General features: G+C 30.2%; 3 pseudogenes; 1 reads left to right on the top strand and 2 right to left on the bottom strand.

The window, feature by feature from the left end:
- Nucleotides 1-872: 872 nt before the first annotated feature.
- Nucleotides 873-10,222, bottom strand: LOC132295202 (ammonium transporter 2 member 4-like; annotated as a pseudogene).
- Nucleotides 4,380-4,523, top strand: LOC132297661 (U2 spliceosomal RNA; annotated as a pseudogene).
- Nucleotides 10,223-13,517: 3,295 nt separating the features above from the next.
- LOC132295198 (perakine reductase-like) lies at nt 13,518-21,636 on the bottom strand (annotated as a pseudogene).
- Nucleotides 21,637-26,981: the final 5,345 nt, after the last annotated feature.

Genomic DNA, 26,981 nt, shown 5'->3' with positions numbered 1-26,981 from the left:
TTTTGAGCAAGGGTCTTTAGGATTATCGTGAATTAATTGAAGTGATGAGACAAGAGGGGTTGTGTGCAATGACTATCGGAGCTGTAAGTGCTAATCCTTTGTCCTTTTCTGCTCTGCATCTTTGGTACACGAGATTACAAGGTAAATTTCAGACATGTGCAATCACCCGCAAACCATATATCATTCAAACTTAGGAATTATTGCGTTATGTGAGAGTCGAACACCCAGGACTTCTGAGTTTAAACTTCGTTTCAATGTTTCTGTTAGTGTTGTGCATACAGAGAGTGGAGCGTGAGATCATTCTGGTATACCAGTCAAAGTTGCTTCTGGGTATTTAAAGTGAACCAGTAGTGCTATTGTGGCTGAAGGTTTTGATGCTCAGGAGAGCTTTGAAGCTTCTGATTAAAAGGGGTTATTCAAATGTCTTAGTTGAAGGGTACTACCAGTCGATCATAAATTTTAAGGCTATTGAAGATGCAGTAATAGGGATCATTGAAGATGTGCATCTACTTTTGAAGCAGTGTTTGGAGATTAGTCTATTTTGGGATCCATGTTGTTGTAATAGGGTTGCGCTTGTAGTGAGCCAAGTCACACAATTCTTCTTAATGGGTCCCGTTCTCACGCTCCATATGCGCTTCCACTTCGGCTCCCACTTTGTCTGACTTAAATTTTACTGCTTTCATGTTCCCACTACGTTTGACTTAGGTACTGAGTAGGGAAGCTTCACAAGTGAAGCAAAGTGACAAAATTATAGAAGTGTAGTGACAATATTTGAATAATGGCAATGGTTTTTGGTAACTGGGGTGTCTGGCGCTTTGTCCCGACTAATCCACAGGACCCATGCAAGGCCCCCTCGGTCATACCATTTGGAGTTCACTTTCTGTCCTTGATACAACTGATGAAACCAATAAGTCAAAAACAAATAGAACCAGAATTTAACAAGATGAAAAAAGAAAAATTACAAAGCTTGATCCAAAGACCATGAACTTCCCTCCCACATCTATTTCACCCTATTTTCAACAAAACCCCGAGTCATACCATTTGGAATTCACTTGCTGTCCTTGATACAACTGATGGAACCCAATCACCATCATAAACTGAATTATTCCTGGACTTCTCAAACCTATCTCCATCACCCCACGGGGCATATGCTTCCTCTCCATGCACCGCTTCATCGCCAATTTGAAGATCTTGGTCGTTCAATCTCAGTGGGACTATCAACTTAATGAACAAACAGATCAAACTCGTGGTAACAAAGTTGAGAGAGACGATGAAAACGATCCCCAGGAGTTGAATTCTCATCTGTCGAAATCCAGCACCAGTTCGGCCACTTTGGAGGCCATATGCTAGGCCAATGAATCTTTCCCAGTCTTGTACCGTGTAGAAGAGGCGGCTGAGCTTAGGCACTGAAAAAAAGCCGGTGAGAATGCCAAAAAAGCCGGTGAGAATGCCGCCCAAGCTTCCGGCAATGGCGTGGGTGGGGAAGACGGCCATGGTGTTACGTATCGTAGTAGCTTGATCTTGTGGTGGAGCACCATCATTGTGTACCATGGGACACTTCCTGAGATTATGCCCATCAGAATGGCAGCCCAGCATTGGACCACTCCTGCACATTTTTAAAGTAACAAAAATGGAGACTTTAAGAATGACTTATTTGAACAAACATACATATACAAACTCTGAATTGTCCAAGTGAATTGTTTGACCTCCTATTTTTGATAGGCTATCTATGCAAATATAAGTTAGTGGGCCCACACATGACCAATCAAAACTTGTCGAACCATCGGCCTAAAAATCATTTTCCTTAAAAAAAGTTTGTGCTATCTACAAATATTCTTTTGGTGTTAAAAAAAACTCCCTTACATTTACCGTGAAAAAAAATTCTAGATGTGTAATATGAATAATGATGTAGCTCGTTCTCTTATATATATATTATAAGAGAACGAGCTACATCATCATTGAACGAGCTACATCATCATTCATATATATATATATATATATATATATATATATTGTAATAATACAGAACTACATGCTATATATATTTGGGCGATGTGAGACTTGTGAGCACACATAACTCATACCAGAGTCTTGCCTCTCATAGGCCTACTTTCGCCCACCGAGCCTCATAATTCCACCACCTTGGGAGCCCGACGTCCTTGTCGGCACACTTCCGGTTAGGTCAAGCCCACCAACTACGGAATTCTGATGAGTTAATCTCTATCACGGCTTTAAAACGAGTTGTGTTATAAAATAATGTTGAACTTACATATATCACTTCACACTCATGCGATGTGGGAGTTGTGAGTACACGTAGCTCGTACCAGATCATTGCCTCTCACAGGCCTACTCAGTTCCACCGAGCCTTGTAATACTTTGGAGTTTTTATAAAGGGTAAAATACAGCCACACCCCCTGAGGTTTGGCAAAAGGACACTCAGATGAAATTTATCTGTTTTTTGAATAAAGACACCCCTAAATGTTCAAAAATGGACAAAGATACCCCTTTACATGAGAAATTGACCAATTACCCTTTAACCATTTAGGAGACTTTTTTAACTTTACAATTTAATAAATCGGACCAATCTACCTTCATGAACAATTTATGCATAAAAAAAAGTAACTAACAAAAAAAAAAAAAAAAAAAAAAAAAATTATATTTTGTTATTTACTTTATAAATGTCCCAACTTCTTAAAAATGTAGACGTCTAAGATTTTTTGATCCAATACATATATTTCAAATAAATTATATTTTGTTATTACTTCTTTTCTTTTTCTTTTTTATTTTTAAAATAAGATACTTAATTCTTTTATCTAAAAAAAATTAAACCAATCTCTTTTCCTTAAAAATAAAAATATGGTATCAGTATAACTTTATGCATCTTAAATTATATATCAAAGATTATGCATTTCCCAACATAAAAGGGAATAATAATAAAAAAAAAACAAAGGGAAAAAAAATAATAAAACAAAGGGAAAAAAAGAAAAAGAAAAAAAGAAACAGAAGCATGCATAAAGTTAAGATGCATAAAGTTATACTGGTACTTATTTTCTTTTATGTTAGGAAATGCATAATATTTAATATATAATTTAAGATGCATAAAGTTATACTAGTACCCTATTTTTTATTTTTAAGGAAAAGAGATTGGTTTAATTTTTTTAGATGAAATAATTAAGCATCTTAATTTAAAAAGAAAAAAGAAAAGAAAAGAACTAATAACAAAATATAATTTATTTGAAATATATGTATTGAATCAAAAAATTATTTTAGACGTTTACATTTTTAAGAAGTTGGGGCATTTATAAAGTAAATAACTAAAAAAAAAAGTGAACAATATAAAGTTTTTTTTTTTTTACTTTTTTTTATGCATAAATTATTCATGAGGGTACATTGGTCAAATTTATTAAATTGTACAGTTAAAAAAGTCTCTTAAATGGTCAAAGGGTAATTTGGTCAGATTTTCATGTAAAGGGGTGTCTTTGTTCACTTTTAAATCTTCAGGGGGTGTTTTTGTCCAAAAAATAAGTAAGTTTACTCTAAGTGTTCTTTTACTAAACCTCAAGGAGTGTGACTGTACTTTACCCTTTTATAAAAAACAAATGATTGTTTATGTGTACATTTGGTACAATATTTTAAATCATAGGAATTTATACGAAGGGTAACATGATTGTTTATGTATACTTTTTATTATATATGTTCCATGATATGTATTATTTATTTATATACATAAAAATGATCTCTTGCTCGTTTGTACAAATTGAGCCAAAAATGATTGTGATTTGTGAACTGTACCTGCGCCGGGAATGATGCAAACTAAGCCAGTGATCATGCCCTGCACGGCTCCAATGGCGGAGGGCTTACCATAGCTGAAGGTGTCAAGTACAAGCCAGGTGAGCAAGCTGGTAGCCGCACACAGGTGGGTGTTAAGCGCGGCTAGGGACGCGTCCATGCTAGCCGCAGAAGGAACTCCGCCGTTGAACCCGGTCCACCCGATCCACAACAGCCCTACACCGGCTAACATCATTAGGATGTTGTTAGAAGGGAACATCTCCCTGTCCTTGTCTGCTCTAGGTCCCACCTATACATACATATATCTATATCTATACTATTATTAAACGTGTAAAGTGTTTCAGTGTTTCAGTGTTTCAGTATTTATTTATTAATTGATATAAATTCTATAACACTCAAAATTACCTAATAAAATTAAAATTAATTCAAATTAACAAAATATAAAAAGAGTTTAATTCAAATTACAAAGTCCCACATTGGTTTTAAATAAAAAGGATTACATGAAAGCCTCTTATAAAACTATAGAGCTAAAGAAATAATAATCATACCTAATTCTCTTATAAAACTATAGAGTTAAAAAAATAATAATCACACCTTCTCGGCCTTTTGGCTAAGATCAAGTGTAGTACTAAATATTTTTGGGTCGGCCTTTTGACTAATCTTTCTTAGTCTTTTGGCTAAGATCAAGTGTAGTACTAATTCTATAAAACTCAAAATTACCTAATAAAATTCAAATTAAAAAAATATAAAAAGAGTTTAATTCACAATAAAGAGCTCTCGTTAATTATTACATCCCACGATATAAATTCTATAAAACTCAAAATTACCTAATAAAATTAAAATTCAATCTATATAATCAATTGTGCTTAACCAAATGGTCCATAAATTAACCTATTTATCTATTTATTATTATGATTTTTTTAATAAAAGAAAATCTAATTAGACAAGAATTATGAATATAAAAATATTTATTAATTGATATATAAAACAAAATAATTTTTCTAAAACTCTACCATAAATTAGCTTTTATAATGAGTTTCTTAGTAAAATTAAATTTAATTAGACGAGGATATATTTAAAGAAAATAAAATAATTTCTATAAAATTCAATCACAAATTACCTATTTTATTTTCAGTAAAACTACATCACACTAGACAAAGATATATTTAAAGAGTTTCTGTAAAACTCTAACACAAATTACCTATTTATCTATTTATTATGAGTTTTTTAATAAAATAAAATCTAATTAGACAAGTATTGTTAATATAAAAAATTATTTGTTAATTGATATAAAAAGAGATTTCAAAAGAGTTTCTATAAAACTCTAACACAAATTACCTATTTATCTATTTATTATGAGTTTTTTTTTTAATAAAAGTAAATTTAATTAGTCAAGAATTATTAAAATAAATATTTCAGTATTTATTTATTTATATAAAAAAAATATTTATTAATTGATATAAAAATAGCTTTTGTAAATGTAGTTTCTATAAAACTCTAAAAATTACCTAATAAAATCAATCACATTCTATATAAAACTCTAATTTTTAGTTCAATAGAAAAAGAATAGTTATTTTTTATGGATAATTATCACAATATAACCGGTCCGGCCCAGTTATGATTATGTAATTATCAGAAAAGGACACATGTCATCATCATATTAATCCAAGAAGCCTATAAATAAAGGCATGGAGGACAGAGGAAGGGGTACAGAAATTGAGAATTCTAGAAATCCAGAATTCTAGAGTAAAATACAGAAACTCTGCCAAAGAGTTTCAGTATTTATTTATTTATATAAAAAAATATTTATTAATTGATATAATATTATTATTAGATGTGCAAAGAGTTTCAGTATTTAAGTACAAATTACCTATTTATCTATTTATTATGAGTTTTTTTTTAATAAAAGTAAATTTAATTAGACAACAATTACTAAAATAAAAAATATTTATTAATTAAAAATTACCTAATAAATCATGCAAAGTGTTTCTGTATTTCTATTTCTCATGCTTTAGTTTCGGAAAATGATTGTTGTAGTGAAAAACAATCAACCAAAATAAGAGACCAAATAGCTAATAGTCATTTGAGGCATTTATGTAGGACTCATTTGGTGTCCCTCCCTAATGCATTAAATGGCTACCAAATCATTCAGTATGCTTATTGGAATGACCGTGAGTCTGTGACCCTGAAAATAGCGTAATTCTTTTGTTTTAGTTCTGAAATATAGATAATTCTTGCTGTTTCACAAAAGTCAAGTGAATAAAAAATTAAAAAAAATCATTGAGGATTTTAAAAATAAAAATAAAATAAAAAAAACTTTGAGGATTTTAACAATGACTACTCATTATTAATTGATACAAAAATAGTTTCTATAAAACTCTAAAAATTACCTAATAAAATTTTAGAGTAAAATACAGGAACTCTGCCAAAGAATTTCAGTATATATTTATTTATATAAAAAAATATTTATTAATTGATATAAAAAGAGTTTTTATCTCTACTATTATTAGATGTGCAAAGAGTTTCAGTATTTAAGTATTTATTTATTTATATAAAAAAAATATTTAAAAAACTAAAATTTAAATAATAAAATTTAAACTAACCTATTTATCTATTTATTATTATGAATTTTTTAATAAAAAAAATCTAATTAGACAATAATTATTAATATAAAAAAATATTTATTAATTGATATATAAAACAAAATAATTTTTCTAAAACTCTACTACAAATTAGCTTTTATTATGAGTTTTTTTAATAAAATTAAATCTAATTAGACAAGGATATATTTAAATAAAATAAAATAATTTCTATAAAACTCTTTCACAAATTACCTATTATATTTTCAATAAATCTCTATCACACTAGATAAAGAAATATTTAAAGAGTTTCTATAAAACTCTAACACAAATTACCTATTTATCTATTTATTATGAGTTTTTTAATAAAAGGAAATCTAATTAGATAAGTATTATTAATATTAAAAATTATTTATTAATGGATATAAAAAGAGGTTTTAGAAGAGTTTCTATAAAAGTCTAACACAAATTACCTATTTATCTATTTATTATGAGTTTTTTTTTTTTAATAAAAGTAAATCTAATTAGACAATAATTATTAAAATAAAAAATATTTGTTAATTACAAAGTTACCTAATAATATCAATCACATTCCATATAAAACTCTTATTTTTAGTTTAATATAAAAAAAATAGTTATTTTTTATAGATAATTATCACAATATAACCGACCTGCCCTGTTATGATTATGTCATTATCATAAAAGGACACATGTCATAATTCTATTAATCCAAGAAGCCTATAAATAGAGGCATGGAGAAAGGGGTACAGAAATTAAAAATTCTAGAAATCTAGAAGTACAAAGTAAAATACAGAAACTCTGCTAAAGAGTTTCAGTATTTATTAAAAAGAGTTTTTATCTATACTATTATTGGATGTGCAAAGAGTTTCAGTATTTTTTTATTTATATAAAAAAAATATAAATACTAAAATCTACATAATAAAGAGTTTCTATAAAAGTCTTACACAAATTACCTATTTATCTATTTATTGTGAGTTCTTTAATAAAAGAAAATCTAATTAGACAAGTATTACTAATATAAAAAATTATTTATTAATTGATATAAAAAGAGGTTCAAAACAGTTTCTATAAAAAACACTCTAACACAAATTACCAATTTATTAAAATAAAAATATTTATTAATTGATATAAAAAGAATTTTTTAAAAGAGTTTATATTAAACTCTAATACAAATTACCTATTTATTTATTTATTATAAATTTTTTAATAAAAGAAAATCTAATTAGATAAGAATTATTAATATAAAATTATTTTTTTATAAATTGATATAAAAAAATAAAATAATTTTTCTAAAACTCTATAACAAACTACTTTTTATTATGAGTTTTTTTTAAAAAAAATAAAAACTAATCTAATTTGAAAAGAATTATTAAAATTTAAAAATATTTATTAATTGATATAAAACGAGTTTTTAAAAGAGTTTCTATTAAACTCTAATACAAATTACTTATTTATTTATTTATTATAAGTTTTTTAATAAAAGAAAATTTAATTAGACTAGAAAAAATCTACCATAAATTACCTATTTTATTTTCAATAAAATTATAATACATTAGACAAAGATACATTTTAAGATTTTATATAAAAACTCTAATACAAATTACCTATTTATCTATTTATTTTGAGTTTTTTAATAAAAGAAAATCTAATTAGACAAGTATTTTTAATATAAAAAATTATTTATTAATTGATATAAAAAGAGGTTTTAAAAGAGTTTCTATAAAACTTTAACACAAATTATTTATTTATTTATTTATTGAAATCTAATTAGACAAGAATTATTAATATAAAAAAATATTTATTAATTGATATAAAAAGAGTTTATAAAAGAGTTTCTATAAAATTCTAACACATATTACCTATTTATCTATTTATTATGAGTTTTTTTAATAAAAGAAAATATAATTAAATAATAATATATTTAATGAAAATAAAATAATTTTTATAAAATCTACTACAAATTGACTGTTTTATTTTCTATAAAATTCTATCGTATTATCTACAAAATATTCAACACGTACATCGCTCGTGCCTTTTCCTAGTATATATATGTATACATGTAAGATTCTGTGAGTACATAAACGAATGTGCTACCACCACTAGTGGACATCAGTTTGGCTGTATGCGTGTGTTCTTTAAATTTAATTTTATATAAATTTTCATAAATAAATTGTTTATGTTTTTCTGAGATTGGTTAGTAATTTATTTTGAGAATCAACATATTAAATAGAGATTCGAAAATGGACATATAGCATTTACAAAATAAGTAAATAAATAAATTTATGACTGAGAATATGGAATTTAGCAAATTACTGAAAATATGGAATGTTGCAAATGATCTTGCATGGCAGCACCAAACAAAATAAAGATGAAAAGTTTGGGGTAGGGCTGGATTGGTTTATATTTAAAGAGAATAGAAAACTAGAAAATTGTAAAAAAATTCTGTTTGATTTAATTTTTCAAAAGCTGTTTTTTAAAAATCCAACTATGAAAACATCTGTTTTCAAATAAAATTATTGTTTTTTGTTTTTTAATTTTTGAGAACCACTACCTCTGTCCCAAAAAAATATCATTTTTAGGAAACTGTGACTTGACAGTTTCTCAAAAGTGACATTTTGTTGGGACCTAAGTCACATAAAGTGGGAGTGAGAGCAAATTTGAGAGCGGGAGCGTGAGAGTGACAGAATTAAATCATAAATAGTGAAAATTTAAGGGAGAGCACGGGGAGCATGAGAGCGGAAATGTGTTCGGAGCGTGAGAACGACACCCGTACGTTGAGAAGGATTGTGTGAGTTAGATTGGAACAGAGGAAGTATTATTTTTTAGTTTTTTGAGAGATGTTTTCTAGTGATAAAGCAAGTAGGGCGTTTGTGGTCTATTTTTAAGAATTTAGGTTTTGTGTAGTCAACACCAAATAAGATCAGATCAATGAAAGTTTGCAGTAGTATAAAAAATTTATTGTTACCAGTAAGCTGAATGTAAGGGCTTACTCATTTTTATAGTTTGTCCCTCAAAAACAATTTTATGTTTATAGAACAGAAAACTGTATTTTATAATTTTCTAAAAATTATTTAACTAAATAGACAAGGAAAAGTAAAATATTGAAAGTTTGCGGTTCTTTATTAAGAATTTAGGTTTTGGGCGATGTGTCATTATTATCATTTTGCAGTTACTACTGTATTCATGCTTTGTGGCAACACCATGCATGCATATATATATATATATATTGATGGTTAATTACTTACCCAATAAGCAGCAGTGAATCCAGCAACTCCAGAAGAAAGATGAATGACATAACCACCTGCAAAATCAATCACTCCAAGCTTGGCCAACCACCCATCTGGATTCCAAATACTATAAGCTCCAATCGTATACGAAAATGTAAGCCACAAGGGCACAAACAACATCCATGCACGAAAGTTCATCCTCCCCAAAAGTGCTCCAACAACCAAAATCAACGTAAGCCCTGCAAACATAAACTGGAACAGCACCATGGTCGCGGTCGGAAAATACCCTTGAAATGCCCGATCCAGAAGAAACTTTTGGTCCGACGCAACGTCCGGTTTGCCCCAGAAGGCGACGAGCCTGTTTCCGAATGCCATGTTATAACCCCATCCCACCCAACAGACGAGAACGGCTGCAAAGGCGTAGAAAGCCATGAGTGCAGAGTTGACGGCCCATTTCTTCTTGACCATGTTTCCGTAGAGGATGACCAGCCCCGGGACGCTCTGTAGGCTAACGAGCATGGCAGCAGTGAGCTGCCACGCGTTGTTGCCCTTGTTCATCCACTCGGGGCTTACCTCGTCCGGGAGGAGGTTCGACGGAAGCTCCATTTTTGGTGTTCGATGTCAAGTGAAGGTGGGAATTATGGAATGGAATGAAGTAGCTAGTGTTGGGATTTATATGCCCTGGCATAGCAAATTCCTGTTTGGATTAAGTGACATATGTTCCTGACGTTTCTGAAATATTTATGTTTTATACAATTGGTGAATTCAATGTATTATATTTCAATTCATTATAAAATTGATAGCGTCCATTTGATTACAAGAGATATTTATATATATGTATGTGATGGCAATCAATCCATGATATATAAATAGTAATCATAAATTGTTCATAGTCAGTAATTATGGATGGACTCATAATTAATTAAGACTTGAACTGGATCCGCGTTAGGTTGAGATATTTTGCGAGAGCCGTCGTATGCAATTGCTCCCTATCACCGTTATGGCATTTGACTCTTAAGCATGAGAAAGTATAAACTCTTTTATTAATTAATAATTACTTTGATTTGTTCGGCGGATTCTTCGGGATCCTTAGACCGACACTTTGGGTAGTTATGTAATTAATAGTTAGGGGGTTATATTTTCAATATTTGCATCATTACTACTTATATTTATTTTGTATTGATTATGATTGATCACAAAGTAAATTCGAAGGCCTTCGTGTGTTTTTAGACAAAATGATTTATTATATATTTATTTATTTAAATTATTATTTTTGTCAAACAAATGTTTTATTGTGATCGAGTCAGAAATAATCAAAGGTACCAAAATAAATATATTAATTAAGTAGTCGGATTGATGGCTTTATTTATCCGATAACTAATTATGCATAGAGGGGTCAAAGTGCAATATTGACTTAGAGGTTATTTATTATTTAATTGGAGTTCAATTAATTTCTTTTAGTGGAGTAGAAATTAATTTATGAATTAATTGAATTGGGTCCATGGACCGGGCCAATTATTAATTCATTGTAACCAATAAAATAATAGGCCCAATGGATTCTCATTCATAGCCCAACTTGATATTGGAATCATATTAGATTTGAGACATGTGAATTAGAGATTGAGAAGGATTAGTTGTTTCCTTTTCTTTACCTTTATGTTGCCTATAAATATACATGGTCTATGTATATTTTAGGGGTGATTTTTTGGAAGAAGGAAAAAGGAATATATTTTCTCTCTCAAGAAAATTAGGGTTTATGTTCTAATCTAATAGAGGCTCCCACAAGCCTAGTTTTCCAAGGTCATTCATGGAGGCACATGAGTGATTCCTAAAGGCAAAATAATTACCAAGAAGATGGAGATACAAGGAGAAGGCATCTTACTAAGGGATCTACAATAAGTGAGAACATTCACTTTAGATGATAGATTTAAAGGTTTACTCAAACCTTTGATGTAAGTATTCAATCCATTAATTGAATGATACATCATATTTTTATTTTTACATAAAACTTGTCTCTATGTGATGAATCAAGATCTATGAATAAAAATCCCTCGAAAAGTTTTTAAATATTGCACGTTTCCCAACAGCTAGTGGTGTGATTTTTATTAAATGTATTGGACTTCAAGGCCGGCCATATTTTCTTAATTGACTAAGTGGGAGATAAGGACATACTCTGAGAACTCCATTAGCAAAATGGAAAAGGAGTTGAAAGAAATATCAATGACTAAAGTCCAAGGGTGTCCTTATGTGAAATGCATTTTCATGCAAGTTGAAGATTAAGAATGTTTTCTTTGCCATTTAGACAGAAAGGGAACTTTGTTTGTTGAAAAGTTGAGGGGATAAATTACACTAACCTATCTCAAACCAAATCACTTTCACTTTTGAGATATAAATTTAAATATTATTGATGTAACATTAAAGAAAAATAATGAGTTTATAAACCATAAGCTCTGATACCACGTGTAAATTATAATTTATTCATGCAAATTATTTATCACAAATAAACATGAATTCCAAATCTTAGAGCTTCATTATTTTCACATACCTATAATGCATAAATAAATATAGTTAGATATAAATGCCTTGATCTATGATTGCAAATATCGTAGAGATTAAGTTCAACGTCAAGATCCTTTCTGCGGAACGAACACGTGATAAATTGCAATAGCTAAAACATGGAAACCGATTTCTCTTTCTTGGCCTTTTGCACACATAAACATTATATATTTTGTTTTCATTGGCGTATATAATTGATGAGATATATGCACTTTTATAAAGGCAGAGAGAGGACTAGTTTTCCTTTTTAGTAAGCTTAATTCCACTTCCCATCAAAGTAAGGAAAATGTTTGAAAAAAATTATAAAATGGATATTTATCATTCAGCGTTTAATACTCTAACTTTTCTCTATCCGTCCCAAAATAAGTGTTGACCTTTTCATTTTTACCCATCCCAATATAACTGTCGGATTTGAGTTTGGGCTTCTGAGTCACTCAATTATTTTTTTTAGAGGGAAGGACCTAGGCAAGCATGGGTAACCCACCACCACCCGCGGCCCCGCCCCGTCCCGTCCCGCCTATTAAGGCTTGGGCTTGTTTCTTAGAGTGATTATTCTATTTTATTAAAGCGAATAATTGAAATGCACTAGGCCTCTATTTTGTCAGAGAAGACCATTCAACACACAAAAGCGGGACCCTATTTATCTTAAGGATATTGTATTTTATACTTAGACTTGGTCCATAAACAAGTTCTTTATTATTATTTTATTTTATCATCAAGATCCGTTCAATACAGAAGCGTGACGATATTTGTCTTGAAGGATATTGAATTTGAATTTTGTACTGGACTCGTACATAAACAAGTTCTTTATTATTTTTTTATTTTATTATATTTATAAAATAATGCTTAGTATATAAATTATATATTTAATATATACTAGCATTGAAACCATACTATTTATAAATGACTACTATTTAACACGGCAATTAAAAAAATGGAATAACATGAGTTTAGTAAAAGTCAATTTTACACCTCGGTCGGTTGTAGAGTTTGGTGGGTAAATATAATAATTCATTACATCATTTTCAGCAATAAATATATTTATGCGCGTGTTCTAGGTCACATAAAATAATAGTGGAAGTAAAAGAGAATTAAAAAATGACAAAATTAAATCACAAAAAAAAAAATTTTGAGCGACAGCGGAAATTCGCTCTCTCGGAATGTAAGAGAGACAAATGTTCAGAAAAATTCTGTGACTTAATGCTAACTTGAAATATATAGTCATCCTTCTCGTACCAAACTAGTATTACTTTTACACAAGCACACAAACATAAGTTTTCGGATACACAATGCTCCACTGAACTGGCTCTGACACACCAGATAAATAGAAAACTGGCAAATCAAATTTGGCTTCACATGATCACTTTATTATATAATTTTTCACTGCATAGAGTTCCATAAACAAATGCCCGCACAGCATAGAGAACACATGCATATATATATATATATATATATATATATTAGCTCACATATTTTTGTATATATCAACTACTATTTGATATCTACTTGTGCCCTTTGGGTGGCGTGTTGGCAAACATCCATGACACACGATAGAGAGGGCCATGTATTTTGTTCCCTGCCACCTCATTGGCTGGCACTGCATCAGATATCTCTTTCAATTCTCCTTTTGTGAGCTTCACTTTCAAGGCACCAATATTTGCCTCTAGATTCTTGATCTTCGTTGTTCCTGTAAAAATACACAAGGAGAGGACATTATATATATTTCCAGAAACAAGATAACTCAATTCAACTCTTAGAATTGAGCTCTTAAAATTTTCAGTACTTCATCAATCAGCACCGTAGCCTTCCGTTACTATCATTAAGAAATTAAAACCTCCGAGCTCGAAGATATGGTTATCCAATAAAAAGAGCTCCTTGTCGTATCATAACCGTTATAGTAAAAGATCATAAATGATCTCTTGCTACCCAGTATCATCATGTCTTGCCTAATTTTGGGTGTAATAAATAAGTAGCAATTACTAGTGCTTCCGATATTCATGAGGAGGGAGTCTATTGTTCACCTAGAATGTCAAGCATATGGTGAAATGACGATTACACTCTAAAGAAAATTGGCTAATCCGATATTTCCAAACAAGTGATGATATTACTGAGATGGGAGTTAGTTGGGATAGAATTACTAAAGATTATATTTTTAAATAAATATTTTGTTTTGTTGTATTATTAATGATGAGATGAAATTGATGACTCTTTTTTAACCATAATATATATTTTTTATATATGACATGTTGAATTAAATTTAATTATGTTGAATGGTTGTATAAAAAACAAGTTAACTACTTTATATTGCCAAACAATCCCCAAAAACACTCTTGGGTAAAATAGTTATTTCAGTAATGTTGTATTTGGTGTGTAGGAATGGAATGGAGTGCAAGTGAGAATGAAATGGAACAACCATTCTCATTTTATTGTTTGGTTGTAAATATGAAATGTGTAGGAATAGAATGATAATAACCATTTTAGTATTTGGTTGGACCAATTTGAATTTAGAATGGAATAAATTTCAAATTGAGTTCTCAAAAATATCCTTCTTGGTAACAAATAAATTAAAGTAACAAAAAAACATTCTTCTATAATTTTTTAAAAATAAATGGTGGCGGTGGTGGTGGTGGATGGTGGTGTAGGTGGAAAGCAGTAGTGTTGTAGGTGGTGGTGGCAATGATAGAAGGCAGAGGCAATGGTGGTGGTGGAAGGCGACAGTGGTGTTGGTGGAAGGTGGTGACAGTAGTGTGGTGGTGGTGGTGTAATGAGATAGTGGTGTAGGTGGTGGTGGTGTAAGCCAATGGAGGTGACTGTGGTGGTGGTAGAAGGTGGTGACGATGGTGGTAATGGAAAGTGATGGCAGTGGTCGTCGTGGTGGTGAAAGATGGTGGCGGGGGCAGTGGTGGTGAAAGGCGGTGGCGGGTGGCGGTGGCGAAAGTTGATGACGGTAGTGGTGGTAGAAGGTGGTGGTGGTTGAAGGCGGTAGCGGTGGTGGTGGAAGGTGGTGGCGGTAGCGGTAAAGGAAGGCGGTGGCGGTGGTGAAAGGCGGTGTCGGTGGTGGTGGTAGAAAGTGATGGGCAGTAATGAAAGTCAGTGGCGGTGGTAGTGGTACGTGGAAGGTGGTAGTAGTGGTGAAAGGTGGAGGTGGTTGTGGTGGAAAGTAGTGGTTTTTAGACTTGGAATATGAGAGTTTTTTGGGAGTTGATTTTTTTAAAAAATTTAGTTGGGAATGGAATGATCATTCCATAGGTTTAGTTGTGGAATGGATTCATTTTTCATTCCAATAGAATGGCCATTCCACTTTAAATTGCATACCAAATAAAGGAATAGTTGGAATGAGCATTCCAACATAATAGAAGAGTTTCAACAAATCTTTGCCAAATAAACAAAAAAAATTCATCTGACATTAAAAGATCTTCAAAAATACAATTTTCAAACGCCAACAAATAAACCAAATAGAAGTGATAGCTTATACTTATCGTTTTCTTTTACTTAAAAGTATGAGTAAAAGATATATCAAACGACACCAGGTTACTTTCGGAGAAACTAAAAACACTTTTAAATTGAAATTCTCTTTTAGATGCACTGGTAACAAAATAAAAACAAAAAAAGGCTCTTTAGTCTTTCGGTGAAGTATAACTTTTAGCTGAAGCTAAAAATTGAAAACCTTGTATAAAAGAGATAACAAATATATATAAATAGTCTATTTATTGAAAAAATAAATTTTATAATGCTATTTAATCATGGAAAAACTATTGGAAATGAAGCTTAATATAGGCCAACTTTGAACCAAAACTAAAAGGGGACCCATTAATCATTTTTGACGGGTCTATAGTTGAACGCATTCCTCTCCAAGAATAAATGAACACGGTATAATTATTTTCTCGATTTCATTTCCGGATGATTAAAGATATTAGCTCCAAGTAAAGATATGAAATGGAAATGTTTGGGAAATGTGTGTCCCACATTGGAAGGAGGATGAAAAAATATAGAGTTAATATACTCCTAGTTTGATACGGAGTATTTGGGTTTGGGCTTTTGAGTCACTCAAGTATTTTTTTTTTTTTTAGAGGGAAGGACCTAGGCAAGTATGGATAACCCACCACCACCCCCGGCCCCACCCCGCCCGTTAGGGCTTGGGCTTGTTTCTTAGAGTGATTATTCTATTTTATTAAAGAGAATAATTGCGGGATGCTATTTATGTTAAGGATATTGTATTTTATATTAGAGTTAGTCCATAAATAAGTTCTTTATTATTATTTTATTTTATTATCCGGATCCGATATGACTCAAATCCCACTTGCAACACATAACCTTTAGTAAGTCTTAAGCATTCTTAGCCATTGTAGTCCGTTCTGAATTTAAAAGTTTAGTCTAATCTAGTAAGGTCAATAGAGAGATTCGTAGCGTTGGTTCACTGCTCCATTGGTGTGGAGTAACGGAAGACAAATGTTAGAAAAATTCGTTCAATACAGAAGCGTACATAATCAAGTTCTTTATTATTGTTTTATTTTATTATATTTATAAAATAATGCTTAGTATATAAATTATATATTTAATATATACTAGCATTGAAACCATACTATTTATAAATGACTACCATTTAACACGGCAATTAAAAAAATGGAATAACATGAGTTTAGTAAAAGTCAATTTTACACCTAAGTCGGTTTTAGAGTTGGGTGGTTAAATATAATAATTCATTATATCATTTTCAGTAATAAATATATTTACACCTGTGTTCTAGGTCACATAAAATAATAGTGGGAGTGAAAGGGAATCAAAAAAAGGCAAAATTAAATCATACATAAGGAAAATTTTAGCGATAGCGAAAACACACTAAAAACGAGAACGAGAGAGAGAGAGAGAGAGAGAGAGAGAGAGAGATGTTTGACTTAATGCTAGCTTGAAATATAGTCATCCTTGTCGTACCAAACAAGTATTACTTTACACAAGCACAAACAAAAGTTTTCGTATACACAATGCTCCACTGAACTGGCTCTGACACACCAGATAAATAGAAAACTGGCAAATCAAATTTGGCTTCACATGATCACTTTATTATATAATTTTTCACTGCATAGAGTTCCATAAACAAATGCACGCACAGCATAGAGAACACATGCACATATATATATATATATTTTTGTATATATCAACTACTATTTGGTATCTACTTGTGCCCTTTGGGTGGGGTGTTGGCAAACATCCATGACACACGATAGAGAGGGCCATGTATTTTGTTCCCTGCCACCTCATTGGCTGGCACTGCATCAGATATCTCTTTTAATTCTTCTTTTGTGAGCTTCACTTTCAAGGCACCGATATTTGCCTCTAGATTCTTGATCTTCGTTGTTCCTGTAAAATACACAAGGAGAGGACATTATATATATTTCAAGAAACAAGATAACTCAATTCAACTCTTAGAATTGAGCTCTTAAAATTTTCAGTACTTTATCAACCAGCACGGTAGCCTTCCGTTACTATCATTAAGAAATTAAAACCTCCGAGCTCGAAGATATGGTTATCCAATAAAAAGAGCTCCTTGTCGTATCATAACCGTTATAGTAAAAGATCATAAATGATCTCTTGCTACCCAGTATCAACATGTCTTGCTACCGATGAGCAAGAAATTTATCAACACCCAAACATGATAACTGTGAGAAATGATATTTTTTTTAATCTTGTTTACGCTTAAATCATATCCAATGGTACCGGAGAAAGTTTTTTTTGCTGAACGATGAACAAGAGATCATTAGTTAGTGAAAGATAAATCCTTATATGACAACTCAACTACACCACAAATCAAGAGCCTCTTGTAAGCACAGGGGCCCCAAGGGTTGAACCTAGGACATCTAAAAGCCTGATATGACAACTCAACTATATAAAATGGTTCTAGTTGAACAGTTATCAACTACAAAAAATATTCTTAGACAATCAGTATTTATTTATTTAATAATTTTTTTTGTCAACACAAATCATGAGCATCTTGAACAATTCTCAGCTACCTAAAGGAAAGTTTTTTTTTTAGATAACCATGCTCTCTTGTATGCAAGATAACCAACAAAAAATATTCTTAGACAATCATTATTTATTTATTTATTTATTTTTGTCGCCACAAATCATGAGCATCTTGAACACAATTCTCAGCTACATAATGGAAAGTTTTTTTAGATAACCATGCTCTCTTGTATGTAAGATAACCAAGGGTGCAAACTATAGTCTACAATTCTATTCTTGTGATTGGGAGCACCAAAACCGAGCACTGAAAGTGAAATCAAAGGAAATTTAGTTCGAAGTTATTCTAATTCTAATCGTAAAGTGTCAATTTGGTGCTCCCAAACATAGCTTATAATTATTAGGATATATGGATGCACCCACCTCCCGACCAATCACTTTTGTAATTCTAACAAACTTTATACACAATATTCGAATGACAATGGAGCAATATGTTGACGGACACTAATTACTCACCAGGGATAGGTACTACATCATTCCCCTGATGAAGAACCCAAGCAAGTGCGACTTGAGAAACTGTGCATCCATGCTTCTTAGCCAGCCCTTCAATTCTTTCATAAATGATCTTGTTCCGCTTAAGGTTCTGTTCTTCGAACCTTGGATGATTTTTCTGATAAAAAGTAAGGAAATTTGATCATTCATTCATTCACCAAATCCCTTTCAAATTAGCGAATTACAAATTAGAATTGTAAAGTATCAAAAAAGATTTAATGGAATTAAAATAACATGCACACAAAAATAAAAAATCATGAGTATAGTTTCATACCAGAAGACTATTTTCATTGATAGTCTCCTTAATTCCCTTCCCGCCAAAAAATCCATGACCAAGAGGGCTGAATGGAACAATCCCAATTCCAAGTTCCCTACATGCATGTAACATAAATTCAGTTTTTTATTTATTTTTGCAACAAATGTAAGTTAACATGATCGAAATTTTTCATAGGAATTAATTTTGTATGGAATATGAAAAAATTAACCTGCAAAGCGGAATTAATTCATCCTCAATATCACGAGTCCAAAGGGAATACTCCGTTTGTATGGCAGTGATGGGATGAACTTTATGTGCCCTCCTTATCGTGTCAGGGATAGTCCTATGTACTTTATTTTACCCTCTTGAACCAATTTCTTGAGTTCTTCCATCTGCGATTCAAAAAAAAAAAAAAATTCATGACTTCAAAATGCTTAAATTATGGTAACATTATTAAAAGAACAAGAAAAAGACATCAAGAATTTTTATGTCTGTTGACGGAAAATGAAAATAAAAAACCTGGCTAGAAAGCTTACAGTGTCCTCAATAGGTACCGACTGGTCTACCCGGTGTTGATAGTAGAGATCTATGTAGTCCACACCTAGGCGCTTCAGACTACCTTCACAACAAGAGCGGACATATTCCGGATTACCTTTTATGATAACATTATCAGCTTCAACCTTAACAACTCCAAATTTTGTGGCTATTTGGATCTTTTCTCGAGGTAATTGCTTTAGTGCCTGCAATATTCAGATTAATATATGAAAGACCATTCATTCCCCAATACAAGATAAAATAAATAAAAATAAATAAAAAAAGCGTTTCATTTTCTTTCATATATATATATATATATATGATAATGTTGTTGCCAAGAAAAGGTTTTAAGCTGTCAAGTTCAACCCAAACGGGCATAGATGAATTTTATTAAATTTAAGTATTCATAGGTTGTTATACATAATACAATACCTTTCCAATCAACTTTTCATTAGCATTGTCGACGCCATAAACATCGGATGAATCAAAGAATGTGATTCCCAAGTTAAATGCATCCTTGATCATGGAAATGCCATGCTCTTCAGGCAATGGAGCATTGAGCACTCCAGTAAGCCCCATACATCCAAGCCCCAATCTTGAGACCTGCAAATAGGAGAAAAAATTTAGGATCAATTGACAACTGAATATAATAATACCTAATATAATAGAAAAACTATACCCTATAAATAAATGAGCATCACACCCACACAGTGAAGCTTTCCAAAAACGTGAAAGAGAAAAACATAAAGGTGGTTTGGTCGAAACTGAGGACTCAATGAAAGTGTTTCTGCTAAATGAGCAAAATGGATCTTTTACTCTCATACAATCATTTTAAGAGTTTTTTTTTTTTTTTTTTTTTTTTAAAAAAAGAGCAAACAGTACACTTATGTTTGGTTCTTTATGTTTTCAGATACTGAAAATGAAAAAAATTGGTAAGTAGCATAGTGAATTGTTTTCAGAGAATTGAATAAAAATAACTTTACACCTCTAGATCAGTCCCTCTTGTGTCCCCTCCCCCTCTCCACCCAACACGACTGATGCTACCTACATCCATCACCATAAATCCCACCCAGTACCCTTAACCTCATCCACCACAAGAACTACCATTCCGCACCACCAATCCAGCCACCAGCATTATGGTTTGAAGCATCGCGAGAGATTATTACTCCTGGCCCAATCACTAGTTGACACACAAGCAAATGTGCAAACTTTATTCAACTTTTTACCAACTAGTGATTGGCACCATATAATAATTTCTCCTACTTACCTGTGTATATTGGTAGCAGAAACATTTCAATATTTCTGCCATTGTTTTGCAAAGTCAATGAAATCATGTACTCATTAATCTTGTAAATTTTGAAACTTAAAATATGTATTAAAAAAATCCTAATTTTCCGCTCTTATATTGACTCCCATGTGAGTAGACAAGTATCCGTTTTTTTTTTTTTGTTGATTTTTAATATAATAAAGCCAAAACAATTTAATGTTTTTTTTTTTCCTAAATTTGAAAAAATTAAAAACCCAAATTTGCCATTTAGAAGAGAAATCAAATTCTTTCATGGTTTGAGTTTTCTTTTTATCTTTTTCTCCATTTATATTTGGATTTGACTGATCTCTAATAGGTTTTTTTTTTTTTTTTTTTTTTTTTTGCTCCAAATCATCATTTCCGAGCTAGATAGAACCTAAACTTCGGAAACAGAGAAAAACCTCATAGCCTCCTAGATTTTTCTTTCCTTTCCGTTTGATCAACCCATCAAAATGAAAATAATGATGGATTGATAAATACTAATATAAAATAATAGTAAGACTCCCAAATCAACTACTTTACCAAAACAATACTGACAGAGATCATACTTTAACATTATCATTTCAGAAATATAATAATTGGTGGATCCATACCGTGAACATATTTATAAAAATAAAATAATAATTAAAAAAAACAATTAACAAAACCCAAAAACACAAAATCACACAAAATGAAGTTGTTTTTTATTGAAATAAAAAAAAAAAGAATAAAAAAAGGGGGTATTTACCTCAAGTCCCTGACTACCCAATTTCACCCTTGGGATCTCAACCTTTTGCACTCCAGCCATTTTCCTGCTTCTACCGTATAGTCTGTATGCTTGAATTCGCCCTGGGTTAAATTTAAGTTAAAACAGATATACACACGTCTATATATGTAGAGAGATATAATGGGATCTAGGGCTGACGTCAGGGCTTACTTCATGACTCGATTACGTCATTAATGACTTTCTCTTATTCTGCCAGGTGGCAAGATTTGTCGAAGATTGGCTTTTTTTGGTATCCGAGGCTTGAGTTTTGCGCGCTGTGAGCTTTTGATTGGAATGGACCTCTTTCTTTTTTATCTCTAACAGAATTTCGAATGAGTTTTGAATTCTTATCTTAAACTGTACTTGATTTGGCCGGTCTTGATGTAACACAAAAAATTAATTTTTTATAATAATAAAAAAATGTGACTGCCACTTGTCTCCTTTTTGTTTATCATTTGACAACAAAAACGTGCTTTCTTTGTAGAATCAATAAACTATTGGTACTTCAGGTACCAATTGACCAAAAAACTAGTTATATATATACACTCCTACGTTCTATTGCTCCGTGATGAACAGGAAATAGTATATTCACTTTTTAATTGTAGTCGTCCATTGAGATTGAGAGTTCACAAGGATAAGTTCGAGAATTGGGTTTACCTTCCTCCATTCGAGCTATGGGGCATCTGAAGGCTGTTTTGTAGTCTTTAATTTAATTCAATAAATATTTTTATTTGTAATAATATATTAAACTCTTAAATTTTTTTATTATCATTAAATATAATTGAAATAAAAAGACAAAAAGTTACCACTACTATTAAAAGAATTTTTATAAAACTCTAACACAAAATATAAAAATATATTTATTAATTGATATAAAAAAAAATTTTATAAAAAAAAGTATTTATAAAGGTCTAACACAAATTACCTATTTATTTATTTGTTTCTAAAAAAAATATTTATTAATTAATATAAAAATAATTTAATTCAAATTAAAATTACCTAATAAAATTCAACTCAAATTCAATCACCACTTTCAAATTACCTAATAAAATTTGAATTACAAATTACTTAATAAAATTCAAATCACCACTTTCAAATTACCTAATAAAAATTAAATTACCTATTTATCAATTTGTTTCTAAAAAAATATATAACATTATTAAAACAGTATCTATAAAACTTTAACACAAAATATTTAAAAATGTTACCTATTTCTAAAAAAAATCTATCATATTATTAAAAGAGTCTCTATAAAACTCTAACACAAAATATAAGAAAATACCTAACAAAATTCAAATTATTTCTCATTTATTTATTACACTATTAACAAATACTATTAACTTCTCGTTTATTTATTTACTTTTTCTTTTGTTTTATTTTTATTTTTCGCTTTCTGATTGATGTTTAGAAGTATAGTTGATTTGTTTTATTTTTATTTTCTCTTTCTAATTAATGTTTAGAAGTGGTTAATTTGGTAAGTTTACTTTGGATTGTGATTTTTTTTTCTTCATTTTAATATTTTTGGTTCATTCTTAATTTATTATTATTTGGAGTCATTATTGTTATTTTTTTTCTTTACTTTTTATTTTTCAGAAGTATCATTCTTCTTTTTTCTTTAGTTTTTATTTTTAGTTTACTCTTTGTAAGTTTATTTTGGATGGTTCAAAATTTATTATTCTTAATTTGTTGTATTGAGAAGGTTGGATTGTTAATTTTTTTCTTTACTTTTTCTTTTTAAAACATAGTTTCAAAACATTATATACAGTGAGGCACAAAGTTAAAGAAATTTCAATTTTCATAATTAAAAAAAAAATTATTAGAAGTTTTTTAATAAAAGGAAACCTAATTAAACAAGAAAATATATTTATAAAATAGATAATTTAGTTTCTCTAATTAGACAAGGAAATATATAAAAAGTTTAATAATGAATTCATATTAAAAAGTTTAATAATTGAACTCCTATTAAAAAGTTTAATTAATAATTAATGTTTTTATCTCTTTAAAATTCTAACACAAATCACCTATTTATTAAGAGTTTTTTTAATAAAAGGAAACCGAATTAGGCAAGGAAATATATAAAGAAAAGAAATAATTTAGTTTATCTAATTAGACAAGGAAATATAAAAGAAAGTTTAATAATGAATTCCTATTAAAAAGTTTAATAATTGAATTTAATAACATTTATTTCTATATGATTTTACTTAATTTAATAAAAAAAGTAATGTTATTTTCTATTGTTACAAGTTTAATCTCTCACTAAATAAAATATAGTTCATTAAAATCGATATATTTCTTTTCAATATTATTCAAATTTTGTGTGTTGGAACTTTTATTTTTTTTAATTTGATGTACTTATAATTTATATGAAAATTGTAATCAATAATTATATTTGAAATCGAATTCTCTCCTAACCAAAGAAAGGAATCATACTATCCTAATTACATTTTATATGTAGGAATCAAAGTACACAAAGTCACAAATTTAATTATATTTGTGATTTTTGCAAAATATTTGTCTCATATTCCATTTTTCCAGCTATTCACGATTCAAAATTTATTAAATAATGGGTTTAAATTATCACCACTAATATCACTCAATTGTTAAACTTATATTGTGAGAAAAAATCGTCAAAAAAAGTAGTTAGAACTATTTTATGCACTTAGTTACTTAATACTTTTTAACTTTTACTATTTTATATTGTTGACCTATTATGATTTACAACTATGACTAATGGTTTAAAATTATGAATATTAATATTTATCTAAAATTAGTATTTATATCATAACTAATAATTATTTAAGTAAAATTTTGTAATTCCTTAAATTTTAATATTTACTCTTAGAATATTATTTGTTCATTATTTACGAATATGTAAAAAAAAACAATATATTTGATTTCATTAATATTTAAAATTGTAATTACTTAAACAAGTTGCTAATTAATTATTTAAAAATAAATTTATTTTGGTAATTCTCTATAATTTTTAATTAAAATTATTTTATAATTTTTGATTACGTGCATATATCACATGTGGCTTTTACTAGTGAGCGTGTGTGTGCTGGGATTGGGATGAGGAGGGTTTGAGGCTGGTCTGCTCAGTTGGCTGAGCTATTGAAACAAAAAATGCATGTGGGCTGGCAGGCCAACCCAAGGGCTAAACCTGTGCCCAAGCTCAAGAAATCCTGCCAAACCGTGGGTTTAGTCTCTTCATGGACCTTAATGAGGGATTGAGGATTGGATTCAGATTCTGTTATGGGGTTAAAACCACGTCGTTCCCCTCAATCGCGTTCCGCCCTTTGAATTTGAATTCCGTTTCCGTTAACTCCCCTCAATGGTGGTGCTCCGCCCTTTGAATTTCGTTTTCGTTAACCCTTACGCTCTGTTTGTTATATATATATATATATATATATATATATATATAATTTTTTTTTTTCGGTGTCTGGTAGTCTCAAATTCAAAAAAAAAATTTTAAGCAAAATTTTTTTATTTTATCAAAACTTAACTAAAATAACTCACCAATTAATTCTCTGAAATTTATTTTTCGAGCCTATCAATTTGACTCTAAATCTCCTCAACAAAAACACATGGCATCGAAAATGTCAATCAAGTACATGAAAAAGTTACATAATAACCAAAAAAACAGTCTAGAGAGAGTTTAGAGAGAAAGAGAGTACGTAGTGAGATAAAGAAATGAGCCTTTTTAATAAAGAGAGAGTTTTTAGAAAGAGAGTTTATTTACACGATTTTAATTGAATTGTTACCTGCACATAAGAAAAGCAAGTTGATAATGATATGTGTATATATATACTTTTCCCAAAAATCGTAGTTGCTATCTCTAAATGGGCCTATCATAGTGTAGAAAACAAAGAAAAATTGTGTCCGGAGTTTCATCGGAAATTTGAGTGAGATCCTCGTCGGATTTGTTTAAGGTTGGCTGATTTTGTTAAGTTGGGAGATGATATATGTTCATTACTTTTCTAAACAAAGCGTATAAGGGATATAACAAAAAAATGATTAGTTTCAACATGCTTGAGGCTGCTAGGATCAACGGGGTCAAGAGGTCTGTCAGCTTAGACTTAATCTATATTGGTACTTTGTTGCTCTTGGAATTTACATTTTTATTGAAATTTGAGTTCTCAATTCTGAATTTTATCTGCATTAATTGCTTTAGTTCATGATCTTATTATTGTTGCATTTACAATAAGCACAATATATTTTTACTAAAGTAGTTAAGCTCGGAATTCATCAAAAAATATATTCCTTTTTCAGCTAGAATATATATTTTTTATTTTTATTTTTGGTGTTTGGCAATGGTCTAGGTCGAGGTTGAGGTCAAGTCCATCGGGTGGATGATAAGTTTTTTTGTTAGGTTTTAATATCTTCTTTCTTCATAAAAACCAAAAAAATAAAAATAAAAATTCCTCTAAACAAATGGAGCCTTAGTAACTTGCAGCTGGCTACACGCAGGTTGTTCTATGCCTCTAGTGCTTGCATCCAGTGGCTGAGGCAGCATGTGCCCGGGGGGCAGCTGCCCCCCCTGCCCATGCTGCCCCACTATATATATATATATATATATATATATATATATATATATACATATATTTGTAAAAATTGATAAAATGCCCCCCCTCTGAAATTATTAAAATTATCCATTTATCCCTGAATCTACTATATTTTATTTTATTTTATGCGTATAATTTTTAAATATTTATAAAACACCCTCATAAAATTTATAAATTATCCCCATAAAATTATCTATTTCTAAAAACGTCTTTAATTCTTTATTCCTTTTTTTTTTTTTTTTTTTTTCTTATTCTTCAAATTTCTTTTTCTCATCTTCAAAAACTTTTGCAGTCTCTTTTTACAATTAAAATCTATTTTTTCCTTCAAAATTCTCTCATATTTTTTTCTTTTTGTTTCATTTTCTTCTTAAAAAATTCATTTTTCTTCTTAAAAATTTATTTTTTCTTGCACTCATGCATAATTTATGTGCAATAATCCTTCTTTTTCTTTTTTATCTTCTTATTCATTTTTTATTCACTTATTCTATTGCACTGTTGTTACACTACCATATTTTCGGCCTGCTTGAAAAAAAATTATTTTGTCAGTGTTAACATACCCCTCCTGAACCAAATTCCTGGCTCCGCCCCTACTTACATCTACTCTAAATTTAAGCAACTGGAAACTTATGTGAGCTTGAAGGAATCTGATGCATGGCCTGAGGAGGTTTGTTACTCTTTTGAGTCAATGACAATATAATCTAATTGTATTTTGTTTTGTAATATATTATTAATATTAGATAAATTTCATTTTATGTTTAGCCTCAAGATGCATATGGCTTGGAGAAACTGGCAACAGAAAAGTTATGCAAGCATTACAACAAAGATTTTGGAATAGAATGTCGAATTGGGAGGTTCCATAACATTTATGGTCCCTTCGGGACATGGAAAGGTAAGCT

The sequence above is a fragment of the Cornus florida genome, unplaced genomic scaffold, assembly GCF_030987335.1.
Source record: "Cornus florida cultivar Cherokee Brave unplaced genomic scaffold, ASM3098733v1 CherokeeBrave_3.0.0_Hap2_Chr02, whole genome shotgun sequence".
Classification (NCBI taxonomy): domain Eukaryota; kingdom Viridiplantae; phylum Streptophyta; class Magnoliopsida; order Cornales; family Cornaceae; genus Cornus; species Cornus florida.
The sequence above is the reverse complement of the archived record's forward strand: the minus strand, read 5'-3'. Positions and strand labels throughout refer to the sequence as shown.